Source organism: Suricata suricatta, chromosome 2 (assembly GCF_006229205.1).
Source record: "Suricata suricatta isolate VVHF042 chromosome 2, meerkat_22Aug2017_6uvM2_HiC, whole genome shotgun sequence".
Taxonomy (NCBI): domain Eukaryota; kingdom Metazoa; phylum Chordata; class Mammalia; order Carnivora; family Herpestidae; genus Suricata; species Suricata suricatta.
In genome coordinates this window covers 5,050,883-5,077,040 of record NC_043701.1, presented here as the reverse complement: position 1 = coordinate 5,077,040, position 26,158 = coordinate 5,050,883, and the positions used below count along the sequence as shown (strand labels likewise).

The window sequence follows — 26,158 nt, the reverse complement described above, 5'->3', positions numbered from 1 at the left end:
ACAGCCAGGTTCTCTCATGCCAGGGATTCTGTGAGCTACTCAACACGCTCGAATCACTTTTCTTCCCCTTTTTGCCGACTTAAACTAGCTGGAACCAATTTCTGGGCGAACTCTGACACAGGCCGCGTGGGTCCAGGCTGACCTGTCTGCACCTCCAAGGGGGTTCTCTCCCAGACATGACAGGAGGCCTGCCCTTCTCCCTCCGCATGGTGTCTTTCTCTGAGACTCCTGTGAAGGGTGCTTCGGGCTGTAAGTAACAGGAAGTCGAAGTCAAACTGGCTTTCACGGTAACACTACTGGCCTCGGGGCGGGAAATTCGGGGTAGGGCCGTGTGTCTTCTCTCGGCCTCCACTTGGCCTTCAGCTACCTTTCCTCACGACCCCAGACGGCGGCCGGCAGCTGGGGGAGTGTCTGTGCCCGTGTCCTGGAAGGACGCTCCCTCACAGGCAAACCCAAGTCGGCGTGCACCCACCCCGGGTCAAGATGGCGTGCCAGGCCTATTCCAACTGCCAGTGAGTCCGAGGAGCCATCCCAGGGCAGGAGCCAGGGGCCAGGGAGGTGCCAGGCCGGGTGGGAGAGGCCCGTAAGTGGACTGGAGCAGAACAAGTCCAGCCAGCAGGGAGGACTCCGAGCGTAAGACCCAGACTGACCGGGGAGACCCTTCCAGAAGGAAGGAGGTGCCCAGCAGTGTCACAGGGAAGGCAGAGGGCCACCCCGGAGGGCTGGCCAAGTGCTGGGTATGAGGCAGGCCTCCAGCCTCTGGGTGGGATAGGAAACCGCGCAGGCCCCCAGGAGGTTCTGGTCCCCGAGGCAAGGCTCACAGCGAGAGGAAGGAGACAGTGTCCCTTTGACAAGACTCTTGACAGGCCGCAAGGAGCAGATGCCCAGATGGGACGTCACAATCTGCAGCCATATTGGTTTCTGGGGATGGATGGGATGGAGGGAGAGGGCAGCAGCAGGCAGAGGGAGCCCCGGACAGGATCCAGGCTGACCCCTGGGCCTGGAGGGGCCATGTGGGGGGTTTGGTAGCAAGAGCCTATGAGGCAGCTCGGTTCCGAGAACGTTCTGGCCAGGTGAGTGGGGAGCTGCCCCTTGGAGCCTCATGCCCTGCAGGAAGAGGCCGACACCAGCCCCTGTGCTCCTGGGGTCATGGCCTTTTCTCCAGACACGGGACAGAGTGGCCTGGGTTCCTTTTCTCCCTTCGAGTGAGAACCTATGGCCTGTCACCTGCGTCTTCTCCCGGCCCAGCGGCTCCTCCAGGGAAGGGAGGCCTGTGCTGGTCACAGGCAGGCGGGGAGGGAGCACAAGTCTCTCTCTCCAGAAAGCAGCGAGGTGCTGGTGGGACAACCGGGGCCGTCACCCGACTCTGAGGATTCTCGACCAGCAAGGGGGCAGAGAGCGTGCGCCTCGGCCTCCCCACTGCCAGCTCGACACCGACCCCGCCTCGCGGGCTGTCAGATCAGCCGGCACTTTCTTATTATGGATGTGCTAACACACCCAGACCGATAAGACGCAGGCCTCGCGGCTTCTGGTTAAGTGACATTCCTCACTTCCCAAATGCCTCCGAAGCCTCCAGCCAGCTCCCCACTCGCGAGCCTGTCACCCCGGCCCCACACCCTCCCCCCGGCCTGGGGTCTCGGCTTGCAGTCACGGGGAAGCCAAGGACTATAGAGAAATACCAGCGCCTTCTCTCCCACAAGCGCCTGCTGAGACATCCTGGATCTCCTGGGATTGGGGGCAGTTCGGAGCCAGCGTCAGGTGATCTCGGAAGCCTTGGGTCATTTCCTTTGGCCAATGCACAGGTCCCCTCCCCCTGGTCAAGCGTAGGTCCCTCTGGGGCAGGTTGGGAGAAATGCTGACAGCACGGATTTTTGGTAGTGGCCCCAGGGTCCTTCCTCGAGGGGACCTGGCCTCCCCTTCATTCGAGGCGCTCTGGGTCTGAACTGGCTCAGGTCTGGGAACCGAGAGGCCGAGACTCTGTTTTTATGATTCAGTCTAGACTCCTGTTCGCTTGGCCTAGAACTTGTCCACGGACCCAGATGAGAATTTTGTAGGCTTCCCTCCCCCTCACTTCTAGGAAAAGCAACATAAAGTTGCCGACACCCCAGGTCTGCGCAGGCAGACCCTTCTCATTGCCACTTGGCCCCCTGCTACCTGGGACCCGACTGTCCCCACTGCATTTAGGATTTCCAGGGCGGAGGCGCTAGAATTCTGATTCTCAGAAAAGAGTGCGCATAGACCTCCTCCAAGGTGCTGGGCTCCCCTTGCCAATCATTGTGACAGGGCCTTGTGACAAATGTGTCCTCAGGCTCTCGGGGGGAGGGGGGAGGGCAGGGAGCAGGTCTGACATGATAATCTACTCTCACATTCCCATCTCTCGAAGCCTTTGGGTCCCTTCCTCTATGTGTCCTCATGGCAGGTCTGGATTTCAGCTCTGTCTCGTGTTGGCCACCTTTGGGTCCATGTTAGCGTCAAGTGAGTCAAACCTGCCGCAGGGCCCCCTCTGCCCCCACAGCCCTCTGCAAGCTCTGGGCAAGCCCAGGAGTGAGCGTCTCCACGGAGTGAGGAGTCACACCCGAGGAAAGAGGGGACCCTCCCAAAGGCTGTTCTGCCCCAAGCCCCTGAGTCAGGAAAACCCATAAGAACCCTCAGAGGGCAGGGCTGGTGCCCATTCATCTGTGGTGAACGCCAGCCTCCCTCCCAGAAACACCCCAGGCCCCTACCCCAGGGTGCTAGGGCCTCCCTCTACCATTTTTTCTTGTCTTTTATTTTTATTAATTTTTTAACATTTATTTATTTTTGATAGACTGTGAGCAGGGGACAGGTAGACGGAGAGGGAGAATCCGAAGCAGATTCCAGGCTCTGAGCTGTCAGCACAGAGTCCAACGCGGGGCTCAAACCCATGAACTGCAAGAAGTCGGACCTGAGCTGAAGCTGGACGCTCAGCTGACTGAACCTCCTAGGCGCCCCTCTACCATTTTCCCTAAGAACCCCTAGTCCCCAGGCACCTCTGCAAGCCATGCCAGTTTCCTGCCCCCCCCCCCCCCCCCCCCCCCCCCCCCCCCCCCCCCCCCCCCCCCCCCCCCCCCCCCCCCCCCCCCCCCCCCCCCCCCCCCCCCCCCCCCCCCCCCCGCACAGGTCCTAACCCAAACTCATGGTCCCTGGTCCACCTCCAGCACCCTGCTCCATGCGATTGGCTAACTGGCGCTCAGCCGCTAAATGCTGATTTGCGAGCGCTTACAGAGAACAGGGGCCTCTGGATGGATAATGGCAGAAGCACCAGAGGCGGTCCCCAGGGTCTCAGCACCCACTCCTCACACACAGCACTGGGTGTCAGGAGGCCCTCCCACCTGTGGGGGCACAGCGTCGCCCTGGAAGGGACCAGGCGGCCATGGGGCTCCTTTCTCCACACGCAGAGGCCACGTGTCCGGTCCCAGGCTTGCAATCTAGGTGGGGAGACACGGCCACGTCCCCTGACCGAGGAGCGGATAAGCAAGACGTGGTGTCTGCCTCAGCGGGATCTTACTTCATCTTATGAAGGAAGGAAGGGCACTAAGGTGGCTCATTCGGTCAAGTGACGGACTCTTGATTTCGGCTCAGGTCATGATCTCACGGTTCGAGCCCCACGTTGGGCTCTGTGCTGACTGCGTGGAGCCTGCCCGAGACTCTCTCCCTCCCCCCGCAAAAATAAACATAAAAAAAAGGAAGGAAACTCTGACACACGCTACCACATGGATGAACCCCGAGGACACTGCACTGAGTGAAATAAGCCAGAATGTGACTCCGCTTAGGTGAGTTCCTGTGAGAGTCAAATTCACAGAGACAGAAAACTAGGCCGGCGGGGGCCAGGGGCCGGAGGACCGAGTAGGGAAGGGTCATTGTCTCCTGGGGGCGGAGTTCCAGGTTTGCAAGAAGAGAATGTTCTGGGGGTGATGGTGGTGGTGGTTGCCCAGCACGGAAGTGTAATTCATGCCACAAATCTGCGCACTTAAAAATAGATGCACAGTGAGTGTCCTGTTTGTCTACTTTACCACAAGGGGAAAAAAGCCAAAAAAACCCCCCAAAAACAAAAAATCCCAGACCCCCAAAACAAAAACAAAATAAAAATAAGGAGTCACGCGTGACTAATAGCCACCATGTGTAGCTTACGGGCAGGAAGGGTCCCAGTGGATCAGAGAGGGGACTCCCCAGGAAGGTCCACATCCAAGGGCCCCCCCCAGGCGCCCCCAACTGCGCCCGGCCTGAGCCCGGCTGCTCCCAGTGCTGCTGGCTCCAAACACCCCCGTCCCAAGCTCACTTCGCACCGCGACCCCATCCCTTCTGCCCGAAGCTCAGAGCCGGGGCCTTGAGAAGGCCCCAGTTCATCTCCCCTCCAATGTTTAAAACCTCGTCCTCGGCCGGAATACCCCTTGTGGTGACAACCAGCGCCGCTGAGCGCCTACTGTGTGCGGTCAGGGGCTCAGGGCGTCACCCTGTCTTCACAGCCACCTTGCTCGGGCCCCCAGCCCCACCCAGCCCTGTCCCCAGGGGGCAGGCCTCCAGAACGCTGTTCTTAGAGGTCCGAGGAGACACTGGGACACTGTGGGTGCCTGTGATTGCGGAGGGGGGGGGACTTCCGGCTTTCAAACGCTTTGAGATTTTGTTTTATTTCATTCTTTTTTCTTTTCTTTTCTTTCATTCTTTGCTCTTTCTTTCTTTCGTTCTTTCTTCCTATACATTTACATCCAAGTTAGCATACCGTGCAATGATGATTTCAAGAGTAGAAGCCAGTGATCCATCCCCTACATACAACACCCAACCTCTAGTTATAAAACAAATGGACTTGCATTTTAAATTTTTAAAATGTAATACGATGCATTTTAAAAATACATGTATTTTCAAGGGGCTGGGGGTGGACCTTTCTCCGCAGGGAGTGGGGTTCTGTCTCCCTGCAGGGGGACAGGGACCCGCTTCCTCAGGCCGCTCTGTCAAAGACGTGAAGGCTGCTCCCGCCCCCGCTAAGCGCGCACCTGTCCATGCCAACCGTTCCGATGCTTTCAACTCCTTTTCATATGACAGGATTTTCAGTCCTCGAATCACCCTAATAATGAAGTCCCTGACCTTGAAAGATGTTTACAATCCCACAGAAGAATTCAGATTAAAAAACAGAGTAAGGGCCAAATGAAACGACTGTGTATAGTTCAGTATTAACACCTGTGCTCTGGACTATGGGGAGAAGGTAGGCGAGGTTAAGCCCCTGTGGCCCCCAGCGCCTGCGGGGACGCCGCCCCACCGCAGACCTTCCTGCCTTTAGGTGGGTGGTTAAAAAGCCCAGAGGGCACATGGCCGCACCTCGAGGTCCATCTGGGGCCTCGAGGCTGAGCAGGCCGGACCCTGCCCCAATTTGCTTTTCTTTGATTTTTCTATCCTAGGGATGAAGTGATCTATTTTTAGTGCAGAGGCTGCTGTAAGTGGGGAGTTGCTATAGCGACAGCTGGTGGTGCCGAGCCAGGTCCTGCTGCAGCTCCCAGTCATAAATAAACCCCAAAGCCGAGCCCCAGGAAGCTGCGGCCCCAGAGACCGGAGCTCCTCCGGGTCCACCGGGCCTGCCCCCTACGCTGCATGGTGAGCGACGGATAGGCTGAGCCTGAGTCCTTGCTAGTGGGGCGGCGGACCAGGACATGGGATGCCGGGCCACTGCCTCGCGGGGACCGATGCTACCCCTCAGTTACCGGGCGAGGAAATACACCTGCATTGCTGTGCAGAGCTGGGTAGGGCGCCGGAGGAGGCTGGTCGTGAGCACGGGGCACGACGTCAGGACGCACGGAGGAAGGACCACAGGGCGCGTGCTGAGGGACTGGCCCGGGAGGCGGCTTGCACACACAGCCGACGGCGAGATCTCTACCGAGGCTGCAGGGCTGCGCGTGCTACGACCCACCGTCCCCGGGCGTGTCCAACAGAAGCGTGCAAGCGTGCAAGAGCACGCACGGCGGCGCTCTGTCGGAGCCCGAAGCCGGAAATGGCCCGCGCCCGTCCAGGCGGGTGAACGGAGTCGCTGTCGTCTGTGCAGAGGAGGGAACTGTCACCGTCCAGCAGCCGGAGAGGCTGGCCCGCGGCCAGGACGCCAGCCCGGCGGCACGATGTCCACGCGAAAGCAGCCCGATTAAAAATACTTCTTGTTTGGACCCACCATATAAAGGGCAACACCAGCCAATGCTAATCTTGGGGGGAGTCCCGGAGGGGGTGTGGGGAGGCTCCTGAGGCCCCCCTTCCTGATCTCCATACACGAGAGCATGTCCACACTGCAATTTTACCACCTACGATCAGGAAGGGTTTCGGTATGCTTTGACCTTAGTGAGATTTACATAAACAAGGTTTTAAAAGGGGGCACCTGGGGGGCTCAGTCGGTGAAGCATCCGACTTCGGCTCAGGTCATGACAGCTGGAAGCCTGGACCCTGCTTTGAACTCTCTCTCTCTCTTTCTGCTCCTCCCCCACCTGCTGTCTCTCTCTATCAAAAATGAATAAAAATGTTAAAAAAAATTAACAAACAAACAAGGTTTTAAAAGTTAGTACTGTCTTGTTACTCGTATCAACAATGAAATGCCCAACGGAGACCTGCTTGCTGCGCCGGGACCTTCCGGGATGGGTGGACCCGAGCCCCATCTGCCTACAGTAAGTCGAGGGGCAGAAGGGCCAGACCTGGCCACACGGTCACACAGACGGGGTCACTCCAGTGACCCACCACCAGGCACGGGAGCCCCGAGGTGGGCTCATCCAGGAGAAGGGAGGCTGGTGTCCCCGGAGAGCCCTGGAAGGGGACCCCAGGAGGGCTGTGGTAGGTGATGGGAATCGCCCCAGGCTGGGGTGCACCTGGGGGTTCCTGGCCCGTGGGCACCAGCCTGATGACACGGCCTTTGCTCGTCTTTCTGGGCTACCGTTTGGGGGTCGCCTCAGGTCAAGGCCACGGCTGCACAGAGGCTATCTCTAGGCCACAGCCATATCTGTTTCCCCTCCCGTCGGCTTTGGCGGCTCTGCGGCCAGGCTGAGTCACCCAGGAAGGAGCAGCCGGGAGGACAGGCGACTTCTGACTCAATGTCCCCCATGACTCACGGACGGCCTGAGGTGGCAGCCAGAGTGTGGGCGAAGAAGGTGGCGGAGAAGGGTGGCTTTGCCCGTTGGCGCAGCAGGGCCAGGGTACCCACCTCGTGCGGATTCCGCAGAGGGGAGTCCTCCGGAAAAGACGACCCCGGGTCTCCCTGAGAGGACTGAGACACTCCTTCAACGGCTGCCACATGCGACTGACAGATCTCTTGGCCTCTCTGGGCCTCAGTTCTCCCATCTGCAAAATGGGAACACCCCATCCACCATCTCTTCTACTTGCCTTAACGCAGTTATTGAACATAAAACATCATAGAGCCGCACCAGGCCAAGTGACACGATCACTGATAGCTCATGGTGACGTCCTCGCCACTCAGGTCAGTGCTCAAGGTCTCGGCCAGCCCTGGCCCGTAGCCTCCTCCCACACTGGCCTTCCTCTGCTCGCTAGATGAGTCTCTCCTGGCCCTGGCCGGCTGTGGCACCGCCTCGATCATGCCTGGGTCAAGGCTGGCACCCAGGGGCCCCGCACACACCAGGGCTGGGAGACATCCGCCTGGGGACCCCCACCTCAGAGCCACGGGGCTCCCCACAAAGTGGAGGTGGTGGGAGGTGCAGGGTAGGGGCTGCCCCAGGGGCTGGAAACACCTGTAGCCCCCCCCACCCCAGGGGAAGGCTGAGGGAAGGCGACGGAGGCCCCGTCCACCCGGGACCTGCTCCGCCTCCTCCCCATGGCCTCTCCTAACACCCTCCCTGGCTCACACCCCTTCCGGGAGCCCCGGCCTGGCATTCTGCATTCAGTCAAACCAGGCCCCAGCCTCTCTTTCTGGACTCTTCTTTGGCTGCCGTCCCCAGCATGTCTCACGGACCCAGCTCACCTCCCAGGTGCAGACAGAGCCCCACTCCACCGAGTCCCCGGGGCACGGAGCTCAGGCATGGTCCTGGGGTCTGCCTCCCGGCGGGTGTCCTCACCCCCCGGAGCCGCGGCTCCTACCTCGCCTCATGGTGAGCACCAGCCTGTCACACACGCAATCCATACATTTATCCGGCGGATTAACCTGTGGTTTCTGGCTTACCCAGTGACGTCAGCCAGACCCCCATCATGAAGGAACTGTCCAAGCCCGGTTAGCAGAGTCCAGACCGCACGGCCTATGTCCAGGCTCAACGCGTGGCCCAAGAGGCGGGCCCCCAAATCTACCGTCCGTGGAAATGTCCCATCCGTCTCTGTCTGTGCTGGGATCTTTCCAAACTAAGTCATATTTTACCACAAAAAAGGATACGGTCATTCCAGAAAATGACCTATTTGTATAAAGCATCAACAAGTCTAATTTTTTATTATAAATTTAAAAAAATTTTTAATGTTTATTTTTGAGAGGGAAACAGACAGAGCATGAGCGGGGGAGGGGCAGAGAGAGAGGGAGATATAGAACCCAAAACAGGCTCCAGGCTCTGAGACATCAGCACAGAGCCTGAAGCGGGGCTCAAACTCACGAACCCGGAGATCATGACCTGAGCTGAAGTCAGATGCTCAACCCGACTGAGCCACTCAGGCGCCCCGTCCAGTCCAATTTTTTAAAATATAAATTTAGACTATTGGCATTTTCTTAGAGAGAGCTACGTGCATTCAGTGGTCACACAGCTTTAGGGAATACGGAGCCAGACAAACATCAGTGGGATGTCCTCCGAGGCAGGGCCCTGGTCCCCGCTGGGTGGCCCCACCCACCGAGCCTCAGTATCCTCAGTCTGAAGAAGCCATGCGTGGGGAGAAGCCCACAGATCACTTGCTCGGTCCTCAAGTAATTACTGAGTGCCCAGCATGGAGCGAGTTCCCTGGGAGGAGCCTGGTGTCAGTGAGGACATCAGCCAGAGTCCAGTTTGTTCCACTTCATAGAAAAACCCAAAGTAACAGTGGTTCCGGGAAGAGAGAGGCGTATTCCCTTTGCACAAAGGACGCCGGCCGTAAGCAGGCCAGAGAGGTAAGGCAGCTTCACAGAGTTGACCCAGGCTCCTGTCTCTACTCTCCACTCTACTCAGCGTGCGATTTCCAGCGTCAGCTATCACCTCAGGGTCCAGGATGGCTGCCAGGGCTCCAGTCATCACATCTGCCCCCAAGGCAGGGAGAAGGAAAAGGGGATCAATGGGGAGACACCTTTCCCCTCCTTTGAGAGTCTTTCAGGAAGCGTAACCAACACTCCCCTCCACAGCTCACTGAATAACTTGCGCCTGTGCCCTCTGGAGCCACAGCGTGAGAACCGGGGTCCTGTCTCATGAATGTGGGTCACCATCAGAGGTCTGTCACCAGCAGAGAGAGAACGAGACATGGTCTCCACACGCGGGGAGTTCAGCAAGTTGGCCCCCCAGTCGCTGCGCTGGGTTACTGCCCTATTGCACACGTGAGTCAGACTGTGGCAGGTCCTGGGGCGCTGGGGGCGGGGGTCCTGTGGAAATCACCCAAGAGGGTGGGGGGCCTGGGTGAGCAGGGCAAGGGGGCATTTCCAGCAAGGAGAAAAACACTCAGCCCTGTTCTCTTTAGCTTATCTGAAGACCACGTGGAGCTGGGCCGTGTGATGCAGACAGGTCACCCTCCGGGGGCCACAGTTACCTGGACTGGGCACCCTCAGCCACCCGCACCACGCGGCCGTGGATCGGGGCCCGCCCAAGTCGCACGGTGGAAAGCTCCAGCAGAGCTCCACTGTGTCTTGTTTGGGAGAAAACCTGCTTCTCTAGGGTGGGTCCAGGGACCTGCTCAGGCGAGGCCACAGGGACCCCGGCAGGGACGTCAGGGCAGAAGGTCCCAGCAATGGCCCCTGAGCTTCCAGAACGTGTTCGAGGGGACTCTGGGCTGGGTGGGGGCCACGGAGGACGACCCCCCAGGCGCTGAGACACCCGTGTCGTCCCCCTGAGCTCTGGGCAACCCCGCTAAGTGCCTGTGACACGCCGGGCCCCGCCTGCCCTGGACCTTTGCTTCGTTCTCCTGCCGGAATGCCTTCCTGCTCCCCTCCCACAGACCCCCAGCCGGTGACCCGCCCAGAGCAGCCTTGCCCCTGCCGGCCCCCGTCCGTCACATCGCAGTCAGACCATTCTGACAAAATCTCAGTGGACCCTTTAAGTGTCATCCTCTTGTGTATGACCTATTTGTGCAAATTTACCCAATGTCTACAGGTTCCACCACCGTGCGTTCAGCACCCAACACCCACACGCCGCGGCCGGAGCTTGACCGAGCGAACCAGGGAGACTGGGTGGGAAGCAAGCGTGGAAAGAGTCAGTGAGGCCCACGCCGGAGGCCGAGGCAGGGTCAGAGAGCGTGCCCCTCGGAGGAGCCATGCCAGGTGGGCGTCAGCGAGGTGAGGCTTGAGGGGACCTCAAAATGGAAGCCAACAGTCTATTCTGCATCTCCTGGAGGCCCCCAGGGGGAGGCTGGGTCCTCCATGGGCCCGTGTGTTGGTCCGGCCACACCTTCCTGTCTCTTCCAGAAATAAGGCCATGGGTAGGTGAGCCCCAGGCTCCACGCAAGGTGGCCACGAAACATCCCCGCCATTTGCCCAGCCACCCATTGGGCACGTGGCTGCTTCTACAACAGTGGGAGAGAAGACCACACAGCGTGCTTGTCCACGGACACTCACACAGCCCTTTCTGTGGCCTCAGAAACCCCGGCAGGGACAGACAGCCCTTCCCCTCCGTCTCCAGGTGCCAGAGATGTGCCCCATGAAAGATGGCGCCCTTGAAAGGGAAGGGACAGACCCGACCCCGGAGAGAAGGAACCCCAGGGGAAGCCGGAGCAGCCGGGCACCTAAGGCCCAGGAAGCCAGGGTGTCTAGACCTGGGGGACACAAGCCTCTCCTCCCAGAGCCCGCATGCTGGGGGCTCAGGCAGACGGTCACCCCATGGACAGGAAAACGCATGAAGTTCAAGATAAAGAAGACAGACGTGTGGCCGTGACCGCTGGTGTGAACTCTCTCTGGTTATTTTCTGTGTCTCGTTCTGGCGTCCAGTCCTCGCCGACTGGGGAGAGACTGCCCGCCCCCCCCAGGTTGGGCAATTCCTAGAGCATCCCTTTCACACGGAAAACACACCTGCCCCCTACACCCAGCAGGCACTGCTCACTGCCCTAACCATCCCGCGGGCCAGGGCCCAGACTCGAGAGACAGTCGATTCTGCCAATTCCAGACGCGCTGACCCCACCTGGCCTGGCCTTTCCCATGGGGACTTAGCAAAAGGCTCCTGACCATCACCTCCTGACGAGCAGACAGCTTTCCGCTCCCGCTCCACCTGCCGCGCCCCGTCCCGGCTCTGCACGGACCCCACAAAGGGCTGGAGGCTGCATCCCCAGACTCGTCTGTCAGCCTCACCGAGCCTGAAGGGTAACACAACCTACATTCTAAGATCCATCTCCCCCTGTCTACACCAGGCACTTTGTTTCTCTCTCTTTGCTCCGGACTAGCAGACCATAAAGGGGTTTACCGACATATATACGCAATCAACTGTCAACATAAAGCCTTCAAGGGAAGCATGCACTCGCTCCGACGACGGGAGAACTGCCCAGAAGCCCCTGATCAAGGGCACCGGGACTGAAAGGGTCTCCGAGCGCCCTCACTTGCCCGGGGAGCTCAGTACACACGGTCCGGCCGGGCCTGCGGCGTGCAGCTCAGGGTTCTGCCGTCAGGGGTGTTGTTTTCTTGTCGTCGGGTGTGGGGCCCCAGCAATGCTGAGTTTCTAGAAGGAAGGGGCTGTACGTGACTGGTCTGCAGGTACAAGAGCTCTGGGGGGTGGACTGGAGGCGAAGCCGGGTGCCAGCAGGTTCAGCCCTTACTTGCTGGTCCCTGATGAAATCCCCAGAATCAGCTGATTTGTGTTCGGTCATTCAGCCCTACGTGGGGCTCAGCCAAGTGCTTTAGTGATGGGAGTCACCGAAACGCGCTTCCGAATCTGCCGCGAACCCTCCACCTCCCACCTGCGCATCGACTTTCACCGCCAGGTTGGCATTCTTTCTTCCGTCTCCCTTTCCCTTCTTTTCTTTGACTTTTGTTTCCTTTCATTTCGTTTTGTATCCTTTCCGTTTCTCTTCTCTTTGCTTTCTTTGCTCTTTCCTTTTCAAGTTTTTATTTAAACTCTCGTCAGTTCATATGCAGTGCAATGCTGGTCTCAGGAGCAGAGTTCACCACTTGTGAACCACACCCAGTGCTCATCCCAACAAGTGCCCTCCTCGGTGCCCGTCGCCTACGTAGCCCACCCCCACCATCAACCCTCAGTTTGTTCTCTGTCTTTAAGAGTCTCTTGGGGCACCTTCGTGGCTCAGTTGAGTAAGCGTCTGACTCTTGATCTCGGTTCAGGTCATGATCTCAAGGATCGTGGGACTGAATCCCCCGCACAGCGCAGAGCCTGCTTGGGATTCCTTCTTCCTCTCTTTCTGCCCTTCCCCAGTTGTGCGTGCACACTCACTCCCAAAATAAACATTGTTTGAAAAAGATGTCTCATGGTTTGTTGCCCACTGTCTCTTTTCCCTTCCCTCCCATGTGTTCGTCTGTCTTGTTTCTTAAATTCCACCTATGAGTGAAACCATATGGTATTTGTCTTTCTCTGGCTGACTTATTACGCTGAGCCTACACAGTCTACTTCCAACCATGTTGTCGCAAATGGCAAGATTTCATTCTTTTTGATCCCCAAGTAATATTCCATTGTATATATACCACATCTTCTTTATCCATCCATCCGTCAGTGGCCACTGGAGCTCTTTCCATACTTCGGCTTTGTTGATAGCACGGCTATAAATACTGGGTGCATGTGACCCTTCAAATCAGCATTTTTGTATCCTGTGGATAAATACCCAGTAATGCAATTGCTGGGTCGTAGGGTCGTTCTATTTTTAACCTTTGGAGGACCCTCCACACTGTTTTCCAGAGCAGCCGCACCACTTTGCGTTCCCGCCAACAGTGCAAGAGGGCTCCCCTTTCTCCGCACCCTCCCAACATCTGTTGTGTCCTGTGCTGTTAATTTTACCCACTGACAGGTGTGAGGGTGTCTCATCACGGTTTTGTTAATATTTCCCAGATAGGCAATGATGTTGAGCATCTTTTCATGCATCTGTTGGCCATCCGGATGCCTTCTTTGGAAAAATGTCTATTCATGTCTTCTGCCCACTTCTTAACCCGGATTATTTGGTTTTGGGGTGTTGGGTTTGACAAGGGCTTTGTAGATTTTGGCGACTAGCCCTTTATCTGATATGTCACTGGCAAATATCTTCTCCCACTCTGTAGGCTGCCTTTGAGTTTTGTTGACTGTTCCCTTCCCTGTGCAGAAACTTTCTATCCTCACAAGGCCTCATAGTTCATTTTTCACAGCCAGGGTTTCCTATAGGTGCACCAAACCACACCCCACCGCACCCCACTCCACTCCGTAGCTCTGGGGGACACTGTTCTCACTGGACTCTGCAGGCCAAGCACAAGTCTGACCAGGGTCCTAACCAGGAGGGGACACGCTTCCTCCTTGGGACTTCAACCCTGGGCCACCACCACTGTCATGAGCTACCTGTGGAGGCCAGCGCTCAGGCCCAGGGCCACAGCAGGACAAGAAGCCATCGTGGCCCTTAGGGAACACCCCTGTTGATTTGTTCTTGAGTAGCTGCACCTCGTATGTTTTTTCTTCCCAATCATCAAAGACAAATTATCACTCAAGGATGGAGTTCATTCTGCTTTTAAATGTACCACTTTCTTTTTTTAATTTTTAAATTTAAGTTTACTTATTTTGAGAGAGACAGAGACAGCATGAGTAGGGGAGGGGCAGAGAGAGAGAGAGAGACAGAAAATCCCAGGCAGGCTCTGCACCATCAGCACAGAGCCCGAAGCGGGGCTCGAACTCACGAAACCCTGAGATCATGACCTGAGCCGAAACCAAGAGTCAGACACTTAACTGACTGAACCACCCAAGTGCCCCTAAATGTACCATGTTCTTGATCTCATCTAGAAGCAGGAAGCCCACATGATGCTTTCAGGTGCCAAGGGGGCCCTTAGACCCACCCTGGGAGCGGGGGTCCTTCTGAAAGGGTCTTGATGACACAGCAGCCAGGCATCCCAGCCCCGAGCCCAGTCAGGGAGCCACAGGAAGCTTCTCCATCACCGTCCAGAGTGACGGTGTTTAAATCCAGCCCCTGCCCCGAGGCTGCTTCTCCCTTACTCCTCTCTGCCCAATCCCGGCTCTGCCATCTCGTCCTCCTGTCCAGTGCAAGTCCACGGGGCCACCATCGTCTGTCGGGATCCAGGTTCTCTGTGCAGACTGGGGCTCCCCAGGGGACAGCAGGTCCCGCAGCCACACGCTTCCCTGCCACCCAACCTCCGGAGCCCACGAGCGATGTGTGCGTGAGCACCCGTTTCACTGTCCCCGTTGTCACTCAGCCTGTTGCTGAGACGCTCCTTCTTGGCCCGCTGGGGCGGACCAGGGAAAGGCGCATGGGCAGTGACCGCCTTGGCCACCTGACTCCCCCAGAGCCGCCCTGCCTCCTGCCCGCCTGCTGGGTGGGGGCCGCCTGACTTGCCCAGTGGCCCAGGGAGCCGGCAGAGAGGATGAATCCGGAAGTCCGTCACTGAGATTTTCCCAGGAAGCCCTCGTCCGGGCCAGGCCTTCCACCTGTCGTCTGGCCGGGCCCGCGACCAGGACCGCTGAGCCGTGTTTGGTGATGGCGGCGCACAGAAAGGTGGGGAGAGAAAGCAGAGGGTGGGACGGACGGACAGGGGGCCAGTGAGCCGGGCCTCGGTCTCGTGACCTTGAGCTGAGCTGGGCATTCCTAAACCGTGTGCCGCTCTGAGGAACACAAGGAGGTGCCCTCCCGTGACCCTCAACACCCCACCCCTGACCGCTACAGAGTCTGTGTGCTCCCAGCATGCCCGGCCCTGCGGACGAGATGGTGCGTGTCCTGGAGTCTTCCATGGAGCACAAACCCAGCACCGAGAATGGGAGCCAGGGCTGGGCCGTGGGGCAGGGTGGGGGCGGGGCAGGGCACGTGCCCCCTCGGGGGCGGCCCCAGCCCTCAGGGCCCATCGGGGCTCTTCTCGAGACCCCTGGGTGCCTCATCTCACGCAGGTTCAGCCCCCAGTCCTCGTGCCCACGGGGCGGGACTCCACTGAGCTCACCCTCCCCGCGTGGTCTCCAGCTGAGCGCCTGACTCCGACCCTGATGTCCACACACGCGCGATACCCCCTCATCTGCCCTCAAGCCCTGGCAGGTGAGAGCTCCTGCCCCTCCGGAGCCCGCGACCCCTCATCCTGCTCTTCCTCCAGTGCTCACCCCTGCACAAGCTGACACAGAGGACAAACACTGTGTGATGCCACTTGCATGGGGTCCCTAGAGCAGTCAATTCATAGAGAAGGAAAGTCGAGAGGTGGCGCCGGGGCCGGGGAGGGTGGGACGGGGAGTGCTGTCTCGTGGGTGCAGAGCGTCAGCTGGGCACGACAGAAAGGTCTGCGGCTGGACGGCCACGAGCGCCCTTGAACCGTGCACTGAAAAGAGGGTTGGCTGGTACGTCTTGTTTTGCCACAACTTATTTTTATTATTGTTTTAACGTTTACTTATTTTTGAGAGAGAGAAAGAGAGCAGAGCATGAGCAGGGAAGGGGCAGAGAGGGAGACACAGAATCGGAAGCAGGCTCCGGGCTCCGAGCTGTCAGCACAGAGCCCGATGCAGGACTCGAACCCACAAACCGCGAGATCATGACCTGAGCCAAAGTCGGAGGCTTAACAGACTGAGGCCCCCAGGCGCCCCTGCCACAACTGAAAAGACCATCTCAGGTGTCTGCCTCAGGGAGGGTAGTGGGGGCCGAGCTCACCGCAGCGCCCCAGACCCTGGCGGGACGGGCAGACCACCGGACGCTGCTGAACTTGACCACGGCTATGTGACGCTGTTCTCCCTACTTCTCTACACCCTTGAAATTTTCCATTACAGACAGGGATGCACACGTGTCTGAACGAGAGACTGAATGAATGCTGGGGTCTTTCCAGGCGACCGTGAGGGACAGGCAGGGAGCAGAGAGGGACGGACCACAGATCGCACTTCCCAGCCAGGGACGCCCCCCGCCCCCCCAGCACCATGTCCGGCTGTGACATCTGCTTGCATTTACAGAGGACAAGAGAGCGGGGCCAGGCAGTGCGAGGAGACGAGTGTACCCCTCGAGTTTCGGTCCAGAAGCAGTCGTGCGTGTGTCCCGAGGAGGCTCATGGGAAGGCGAGGCTGGCTGTAAAGCAGAGACCCGCCAGAGAGCGGTTCTGGTCTTGGGCGTGACTCAGACACCTGCCGGGTGGGGCCGGAGCGCCAGCTTCCTGACGCGCCCCCAGCTTCCTGTCTCCAGTGTGGTCCTCAGGGATCTCTGAAGACTCCGGGTACATGTGTCTTCTAACGAGTGCCCTCCAGTTGCAGGGGGTGGAGACGTTGCGGCAGCCAGCCCCCCTCGATCTGATTAGCACGATCCCTTCCCAATCTTCCTCCCACATGTCTATTCTGATTGCCACATGCTCTTTATCAACATAATCTGGATGCCGACCAAAGAGGCTGCAAGAAAAGCTGAAGTCGAAATCACCGCTTACATAGCTCATGGGACATGAAAGCTGAGGTGTCCGCTTGGCCCTGTGGGGGACCTGGGCACACACGAAACCCGGAGGGGTTTTGAAGGGATCAGCTCTTCACGAATCAGAACCTTCAGGAGTGTTTTATCACAAGCCTTGAAGAATTCAAAAGCCCCACGAGAGCCACGGACTTCCAAAGGACAATACCATCCCGGCTTCGCAATTGCTGGCTGGCCGTGGCCCGGCTCTCTCTCTCTCTTTCTCCCTCTCGGTTGTTCTGGCTCGTCGGGGCCGTGGGGACAGCCACGCGTGAGCGTGTGCACAGGTACGTGTGCACGGGTGTAGCAAGGATGTGTCTTGGCCTGAACACCAGACAAGGAGGCAGAGCACGCCCTGTCCAACACGGAGGGGCCCCGGCTGGAGCGGAGGACACAGCCCGTGGCTCCTGAGACGGTGTGGACCCGGCCCCGGAGAGGAGCCCACACCGGTGGGGATGAGTCAAGGACAGACACCGTCACACCCTCACAGAAGCTTTCTTGGGAAAGAGGAGGCCTCCTCTAAAATCCTCTGGCCACCAGAGGAAGGAGTAGAGCAGCCAGAAGGGAGTTCTAGAAAAACAAAAAGCCTGAGGCAACACCTCCTCAACACCCAGAACAACGCATCCCATGACCAGCAACTCTGTAGCGAGAATGTGGGATCGACGGCTCCTCTGGGGACGTATCCCTGTCCCCTAGAAGCCGAGAGATCACAGGACCGGTGCCTGGGCTTTACGGAAGGGACGGTTAAGCTGAGTCTTAAAAAGGTGGGTGAGGGTTAGCACGGCACGGAGGGCAGGGGTGCCCAGTGGGCGCTCCCCGACTGTTCTTCCTTCACTCGCCGTCCCCCCGACCGGCGTGGTCTGAGGGGCCGACCCCCGCCACCTGGACTTGCTCTGAGCTCCTCGCACACGGAGACTCTGACCAAAGGAAAAAAGGACGCGCCACCAACCTTGGTGCCTGGGCTCTGGCCGCCTCGAGGGGCCGCCGCCTGCTTCCTGAACCCCAGCGGAAGCTTCTGGAGGGAGCCCCGATGTCCCCGATCCTAGTCCGGGCTGGCGTTTGCATGTGAGCACTCATAACACTCGGTCGACACGCAAATATTATTTTTGACCTCAGGAGTGGAGGAGACACAACAGCCAAGTTCTATGTGCAAGAGGGGAAGCCACAGTCTGGCAAATGACAGGCTTTTAATAATGGGCCTGCCCGTCCCCGTTAGCAAAACGAGACTTTTCGTTAAACATTGGGTTCAGATGTAATTCTAAGGTAAATGAGTGTTTATTACTTTATTATCTAAAGCAAGAGTCTTCTTTGTAAACCGCAGTCTATGCATCAAGTCCAAGACATCTGCCATCCACCCCCGGGGCCAGGGCGGGTGTGTTCCTACCTAACTCCATGCAGCCTCCGATCAGACGTGACTCCTCAGTCTTTCACAAGGTCCAAAGCTCCCAGGTACCAGAGCTGCTGTGTCCTCTGCCCGCATGCCCCAGGGTAACCAGCCTCCCACTGGGGCCCCCAGAGGCTTTCTGGAAGTAGCTGGCGACATTGGACTTCCAAGCGATGCCAGCAAGTTTTATATTCACCTTTTAATGTTCAACGTATGGTCCAGGTGTTTTGCCAAAGTCACTTCCCTACTATGACTGCAACTTTTTTTTTTTTTTTTGCTGCTTATGATGTCACATTCCCCTCAAGGGGCACAAGGCATGGCTCAGCTCATATTCCCTACCCCCCCCCAACCGGGATGCATGTGGGGCCCTTTTGATCCATCTCACAGTGGGGTGCTTGGGAACACCCCACGTCAGACAGGCCATGGCCACCGGGAACTTAAAACGAAGAAATGTGCCACCCAATTTCGAGTGGGCAGGTCTTGGCCAGGCCTCCAGGGGGCTCAGAATGCTCTGGAATCTGCCTGCCGTGCACCAGAGGGAACAACCACCCCCAAATCCATAGGTCACTGGAGGCACCGCATCCCAGACGCTCCCCCACATTTCCCAGTCACACTCAGCCCAACCCCCGTGCGTGGAGGAGTTGCGGAAGGTCCTAGAAGCCCGGGAGATCACAAAGCACACTCTCCCCGGGACACGCCTCAGACAGGTGCTTTCCCTCCAATGTCAACGCTTGTCTAATAACTCAGCCAGAGGGCGAGGGTCCCCGTCCCACTGACCCCCAACACGAGTTTTCTCGACACGCACACCTTTCATCTTTGAGAGCCGAAAACAACAATTCCAGTCCATTCTTTCTTTCTCCCAAGCTGCTGGTTCTGCCTGAATGAATGGCAGTCCAATCGATCACCAACCTCACGGGGCGGGTGGGGTGACACGGAGGGAGGAGGCTCGGGAGAACATCGGGCAGCTCCTGGCACGGACTCCCGTCCCAACGGAGACACCTGTCCTCCAACGACCGCCTGGCAATCACATCTGCACACAGCTACAGCGCGGGAGGCCACACACACCCACACACCCACACACCCCCACACCCCCACACCCCCACACACACCCCCACACCCACACACACCCACACACACCCACCCACACACCCACACACACCCCCCCCCACACACACACACCGTGGGGTTTCCCGCCTGCGGCACCGGCCAACAGAAAACCAGCCAAAGGGCAGCGTCCTACCGAAAAGGCCGTGGGGCTCCGACTGGCGCCTCTCCGTGCTCCGGTTTGGGTCCTTACGCTTCTTGTTCCCCCTGAGGCTGCTGAAACGCTTCATGAGTAGCGGTGGCCCCGGGAGCAGCGACAGGTGACCACACTAAGGCCCGGAGAGCCCGCGTCAGCAGCGGCACAGCAGCGGCTGGCAGGTGTGCGGCGCCCAGCGGCTCGGCCACCAAGAGCGTAGAGACGCGGCTTGTGCGAGGTGCCAGCCCGGGACCCTCACCCCAACGCAGCACGGGTCACCCTCGGGGGCCACGGGGCACGCAGGGCCGTCCCGCTGCAGCCCTTCCTCGGAGGCTCGGGGAGAGAGCTCGCTGTCCTCCCTTCCACACCTCCAGCCGCAGCAGCCGGAGAAGTAGGCAAAGAAGCTGCCGGAAGTTCGGGCAGGACCTGCCGCGGGTTTGTTTATGCAGGGAAGGTCGGCTGTGCACTCAGACACTCCAAGGATTTTGTCCCTTAAAATCAGAGAAGGAGGGGGGACTAAATAGGCGAGCGGAGCACCGGCTGCGGGTCATGTGCAGACCCACAGATGTCTCTTTAAAAAGACTGTAAAAGGAAACCGCCCTGGACGGACAATTCTTGGCACCAATTGGCCAGAGCACACTCCCATTATGACATGACATCACACAACTATTTTGATTCATGTGCTCCAGGCTCCATGGGGTCAGGGCTCCGGGCTGCCTGGTGGAGAAGCCCCGAGTCCCTGGGCTGAGAATCGCTGATCTGTTTCAGCTCGAGCTCCTTCACGGTGAAAGATACAAGACCACCGGTGAGGTGGGGGATGGGGGCCCCCCGGGGTTCTTGAAAAGGTTCTTCACAAACCCACAAGTTGAGCCCCGGGCTTCTTAGGGGCACGAAAGAGCTTTTAGACAGAGATTTTAGAAAGGATCTAGTCTGAACCCTTCCATTAGGGAGGTTGAGACTCAGGAAGGTCTGAGGTCCTGTCGCCTACGGCAGAAGCATGGCCAGAATTGTAATCTCCTTGGCTCCTAAGCCAAACTCTGATCTAATACAGCACAACAAAAAACTTTCTATGTGTTGTGTGACTAAAAACTGAACTGTAAAAGTAAAAAGGACTAATTTTTATTTTTATAAAAATGCTTGTTTCTTTTGAGAGAGGGACAGCGAGGGAGGAGCAGAGAATGAGGGAGAGAGAGAGCCCCAAGCAGCCTCCACGCTGTCAGGGTAGAACCCGTAGAGGGCTTGAACCCACGGACAGTGAGATCATGACTTGAGCTGAAACCAAGAGTTGGATGTTTAAGCGACTGAGCCACGCAGGCGTCCTGAAATAGAATTTTTAAATTATGATAAAAAAATTTTTTTTTTGCTGATATCTACACTAGATTAAAGGCAAGTGACAGGATGTGCTGGTAACTAGGTTTATGATCTTGAAACATTACTTCCAATTTCTGGGCCTCAGTTTCTCCCTCTGTGAATCAGACAAGACTTGATCACATCAGGATTTCACCTGCCTCTGGAAGTCTAAACTTCTTTTTTTTTAATATTTATTTTTGAGAGCAAAAGTGTGAGGGAGGGAGAGAGAGAGAGAGAGATACACACAGAGTGTGAGCAGGGGAGGGTCAGAGAGAGGGAGACACAGAGTCTGAAGACAGGCTCCAGGCTCCGAGCTGTCAGCACAGAGCCCAACACAGGGCTCAAACCCACGAACCGTGCGATTGTGACCTGAGCAGAAGTCAGACGCTCAACCAACTGAGCCCCCCAGGTGCCCCTGGAAGTGTAAACTTGTAATGGCTGTCCGGTGTGCCTTTTCTTTCTTCCTGGGACTGATGGATAGAAACAGTGATCAAATATTTGCAGCAAGGATGCATGAATGAACAAAGAAAATAGTTTTGCCTTCAAGGAGTTTGCAAATGACAAGGATAAACTATAAAGCAATAGTCACCGCAGAAAAAAAACTGCATGTGGTCAACAGCAATCTGCTGGTACGAACAATGAGTGCCATCAGCGCAAATGTATGGAGAGGCAATTGCATGGCCCGGCTTGGAAGGGAGAGCTTGGCTGGCCTGGAGGGTTGGAGGGTCTGGAGGAAAGGCCAGGGCGGCCTCCCAAAACAAGGCAAGACCCCCTCCAGCTGGGTCCCCCAGGGCACGAATCATCTCTGTTGCTGAATATGGTAGCCCTTATTCACTGTGACTAAACTCTGAAAAAGACTGAGTAGGTAGGTTTTTCCCATTGAGATTTCCTTTTTTTTTTTTTTTAATCGTATCAACTTAGCTCCTCACAGAAGTTGAAACGTTCTCCTGATTGAAAAATAAAACAAAGCAAGGGTGCCTGGCTGGCTCAGTCGGTGGAACAGGCAACTCTTGATCTCAGGGTCATGAGTTCGAATCCTACATTGGGCACGTAGATTACTTAAAAAGGAAAAAACAAATTGGGGTGCCTGGGTGGTTCAGTCAGTTGAGCCTCTGACTTCAGCTCAGGCCAGGATCTCAAGGTTCATGGGTTCAAGCCCCATGTCGGGCTCTGTGCTGACAGCCCAGAGCCTGGAGCCTGCTTCCGATTCTGTGTCTCCCTCTCTCTCTGCCCCTCTCCTGCTTGCACTCTTTCTCAAAAATAAACACTTAAAAAATTTTAAATAAAATGGTATTAATAGAGCCTGCCCCACAGGACTGTGGGAAGAATGAAAGAAACAGGAACTGTGAGGTAACCTGCACTCCCAATGGGCCTGTGGCAGGCACTTGGCAAGCAGGGTATATTATTTTGCTGATTAAAATATAGTTCTTAGAGGACGAGAATGTCTTTGAATTGTTCATAGCACTAATCCCCTCCACCAGCAACTGTCCTGTTCGTTTGGCGGAGGTTTAATCACTACTTGGTGAGTGAGTGGCCCCATGAAGGAGGCACAGGACCACGGCCAGGACAACGTCACTGTTTATTTTCCACACGAATTTGCACTCGCTCACTCACCATCGCTACGCTTTGAAATGTGATCGCTCGCTACGTTCTTGATCACACGGTACAAGAATGGTATATTGGCTTAGACAAAACCTTTTCATGCTTCTTTTGCCCAAATATGCCCTTCGGCTCTGAGCTGTCAGCACAGAGCCCGAGAATCCACGAACCACCAGATCACGACCTGAGCCCAAGTGGGACGCTTAACCCACTGAGCCACCCAGGCGCTCCAATACCATTTTATTTAAAGATGAAGAACCGAGTCAGAGAGGTAGCTTGACCAGGATCACTCAGCTAACAAGTTGGGAGAACGTGGACTTGAACCCTCATAATCTGATTCTGAGATTTACGTCCTGACACCATCCCAAACCTTGTCACACGTGCACAGGAAAATTCACCACCAGCGAGGTTCGGGTCTAGGCAGTGCCCTGGGCTGAATGTTACAGGACACAGAGGACCCCAGCGGACTGCAGCCATCTGGAAATTTCTCTCTTCTCACTTGTACCTTTTGCTCCTTAGGCTGGAGAACTTACAGGAGGAGAGCAGGGCCGTGCCTGAAAGGCTCGATTCCCATTACAGTCCAGCCTGTGACACGGACCAGCCTGAGTCTGATGCCTGGTTCCTCACACGAGCGGCCTCGCTTTGGAAACACAAAGCGCACCTGCTCACCTCGCCCAGCGGCGCGTGCAGGCCGCTGCGCAGAGAACCGGGGCGCCCCGCTGCTGTCTTTTCGCCGCAGGGCCAGAGCCCAGCTCTGGGCTCCATGCTGCCCCGACTCACTCGGTGGGAACGTGTGATGCCTTGCAGAGGGGCTTAAGGATGTGGCAAAGAAGAAAGAAGCAAAAGTATTACCCAGATCATCCAGGGCTACTGCTCTGCTAATGAAAAGGGAAGAGAATATTCTGGAAAGAAATGGTGGGATTCGGTCTGATTTAGCAGAAAGCTTTTGGCCCGGCATAGCTCCCTGTCCCGCAGGATGGGCCCTGGGAAGTTGGGATTGGAAGGGTCTGGGTGCAAGGTTGAATGCAGCTTTCAGAACGTCTAGGTGACTTCAAGCATGACAGCCTTGACACGGACACAAATCCCCAGAGAGAACCACCCCCCATGCCAACATGTACTTCTGACCTCACTCAACATGTTCTTCAGGGTCAGCTTGGCCGAGAGCAGAGGAAAAGGCTGCTGGTGACACTGAATTTCAGCAACAGAAGCAGTGGTGCCCTGGGAAATGATGAGCAGGCAGACGTCTGGGGGGTGGGGGCGGAGAGGGGGGGCACTAGTTTGTGGTCTGCAGGTCCCGTGGCGCAAATGCCCTGACAGCGGTACATTTCCAGGCACCAGTGCGTCATGGACAGACGTCCAGAACTTCTGGAAGTTGAACAAATGGCTCACTCGCCACCAGGGTCTTGCTGTTCAACTCCCAGGGGCCTGCGAGTCCGTAAAGTGGGGACGACGCGTTTGATTCCCCGATTAGAGGCAAATGCCGGTGCTCCGGGGGAGGGGACAGTGCACGCTGCAGGCTAAGGGACCGAGGACCCTTCAGTGCGCTGCCTGGGCTGGGAGAGAGGCCCACTCACAGGAGCACTAAACACGCTGCCTTTCTCACCATTTCCGTCAGCTGATGGTCTCGAACAAACGAGGGGGAAACCCCTTTATGCAAGCGTGATTCAGGGAGGGGAAGACGTTCCGATGGAAGGCTTTCCAGATGGGAATTTTTTTTAGGGAAGGGCTGGAAAGAAAAAAGGGAACTAGTGGCTTCCAAGATAAACCCGCACTTTATTTTTAAAAAATTTTTAATGTTTATTTATTATCTAGAGACAGAGAGAGACAGAGCATGAGCATGGAAGGGGCAGAGAGAGAGGGAGACACAGAATCGGAAGCAGGCTCCAGGCTCTGAGCTGTCGGCACAGAGCCCAACATGAGGCTTGAACCCCTGAACTGTGAGATCATGACCTGAGCCGAAGTCGGATGTTCAACTGACTGAGCTCCCCAGGCACCCCCGGAACTCTGTTTTACAATATATTTTGATAGGACCTGGGTCTTTCTAGATGATACTTTACAAGCCACCTGCCAGGCTACACCCAAGGGCCTGGGACAGGACCAGCAGTGGGGGCGGGAGCTGCCTCTGTCCCGCACCTGACCCGGCTAACCCAGGCCTCCCGACCACCACTGAGGGAGTTCGAGGTCTGGTGGGATTGTGGGTCCTTCCGATTGTGTCCTTCATTTCTGTCGTTCTAGTTTTTCGACCATGAACCAACACTTGACGGCCAGACAAATAAAAAAGTGCTGACGGGGACTTCTTGGAGATAGGTTCACGGTGCGTGTGCTACGTTATTCTGTGTGTGTGTGTTTCTTCTCTCCCGAGCTACACAGAAAGCTCCCGGCTCGGGGACTCTCTTACCCAGTGTCTTCTGGGAGAAACAGAATCAGGGCTCAGCGGATGAGTTCTTCGGGCTGGTTCGTGGCCAGGGACCAGAGGCTGATTGCACCCTGTGCTCTCTGTCACCTTGGGGCCAGCGTGTCCTGACCTGGGGCACATCGACTGATGCCTTTGGGATCAAGGGAGGCTGTGCCGACAGCTCCTGTGCCCTTGGTCAGCCAAAGCTCAGCGCCCGCCCTGCGACAGCATCCCTAGGGTAGGCCCGAGGGCAGGGCCCCGGCCTGACAATGGGGAACGGGTCTCTACCCGGATGCTACATTTTACCGGGTGGGCTGGGCTCTGCACGTCTGAACATCACACACCCTTCAGAAGCCCAAGTGTGAAGGTGACTGGGAGGGGCAACGGGAGGGACAGGAGAGGTGGCGAGGGGACACAGCAGGAGCTGCAGACAGGCCACCACCGCTCCAGCGTGCCAGGAAACAAAGTTCTCGCTCCTTCCCGGTGCGGCCCGGCTGCCGCCTGTCCATGCTGGGAGCATTAGCAAGTTCGTAGATTTCCGATGTGTAAGACCCCTCTGGTGGCCGTGGTGACCCCATGGCGCAGGTACTAAGCCAGCTGGGTCGCTGGAAGCTCTCAGCTGGTGAGCTGGGAGGCCTTGTTCCCTCCGCCGGGGGCCAGGTGCCAAGACCTGAGGCATCCGTTGTCCCAATAACTTGGTCCTGTTCCAGGCTGCTGGCTGTGGCCCCAACCAGGACGTGTGCGCTCTCTGCAGCGGATACCATAGTGGATGCCGACCTCTGCTCGTCATCCTCCCCCCCACCCTGCACACGGCAGCAGGGGGTCCTCACGGGACCAGGCAGTCCATGGAATACCGACTGGAGTGAGCCCCCCTGAAGTCCCCCTACCTCTGGATTTCCAATTACATTAAAATACATTTAAAAAGTTTTTTTAATGTTTATTTTTGAGAGAGAGAGAGCGAGCGAGCACGAGCAGGGGAGGGGCAGAGAGAGAGAGGGAGACACAGAATCCAAAGCAGGCTCCAGTCTTCGAGCTGTCAGCTCAGAGCCTGACGTGGGGCTCGAACTCACAAATCGTGAGATCATGACCTGAGCCCAAATCTGACGCCACCCAGGAGCCCCTAAAATATATTTTTAAAGGCCAAAACCCTTATCACTGAAGCCACTTGGGTCCCGTGTCATGCACGGCCGGGAACAATTCCCCGAAATGGTCACAAGGGGCCTGGATGAGAGAGACTCAGTGGACTGTCATCACTAGAGGCACCTCATGCTGTTAGGACGGGTTCTCACAGCCCGATGCACCCCTCCCCTCGACACATGATGAGTTCCCTGTGTAGATGGACAGAGCCGGCAGGCGGGCCCAGCTGCTGGGGGGGACCCGCCCCATTAAGGACGCCTTCCATCTGAACAGGGTGTGTAGACTTTTCCAGAAGCCCTTTCCTCAGGGCTTCCCCACCATGTCGGGAGGTAGCAGGCCAGCCCAGAGCAGTCAAGAAATAAAAAGAAACGGAGGCTCAGAACAACAAAAC

At 57.1% G+C, this 26,158-nt stretch overlaps 1 protein-coding gene and 2 long non-coding RNA genes across 3 annotated transcripts in view; 2 read left to right on the top strand and 1 right to left on the bottom strand.

Annotated features, from left to right (window-relative positions):
• PRKAG2 (protein kinase AMP-activated non-catalytic subunit gamma 2) overlaps positions 1-26,158 on the bottom strand; it is a 237,386-nt gene that overhangs the window by 117,927 nt on the left and 93,301 nt on the right. The gene's annotated exons all lie outside the window — the stretch shown is intronic.
• On the top strand, positions 19,966-23,148 carry LOC115277126. The gene is made up of 2 exons (XR_003902239.1): positions 19,966-20,091; positions 22,755-23,148. It is a non-coding gene; the product is annotated as an uncharacterized LOC115277126 (long non-coding RNA).
• LOC115277137 lies at positions 24,193-25,557 on the top strand. Its single transcript, XR_003902250.1, has 2 exons — positions 24,193-24,549; positions 25,341-25,557. It is a non-coding gene; the product is annotated as an uncharacterized LOC115277137 (long non-coding RNA).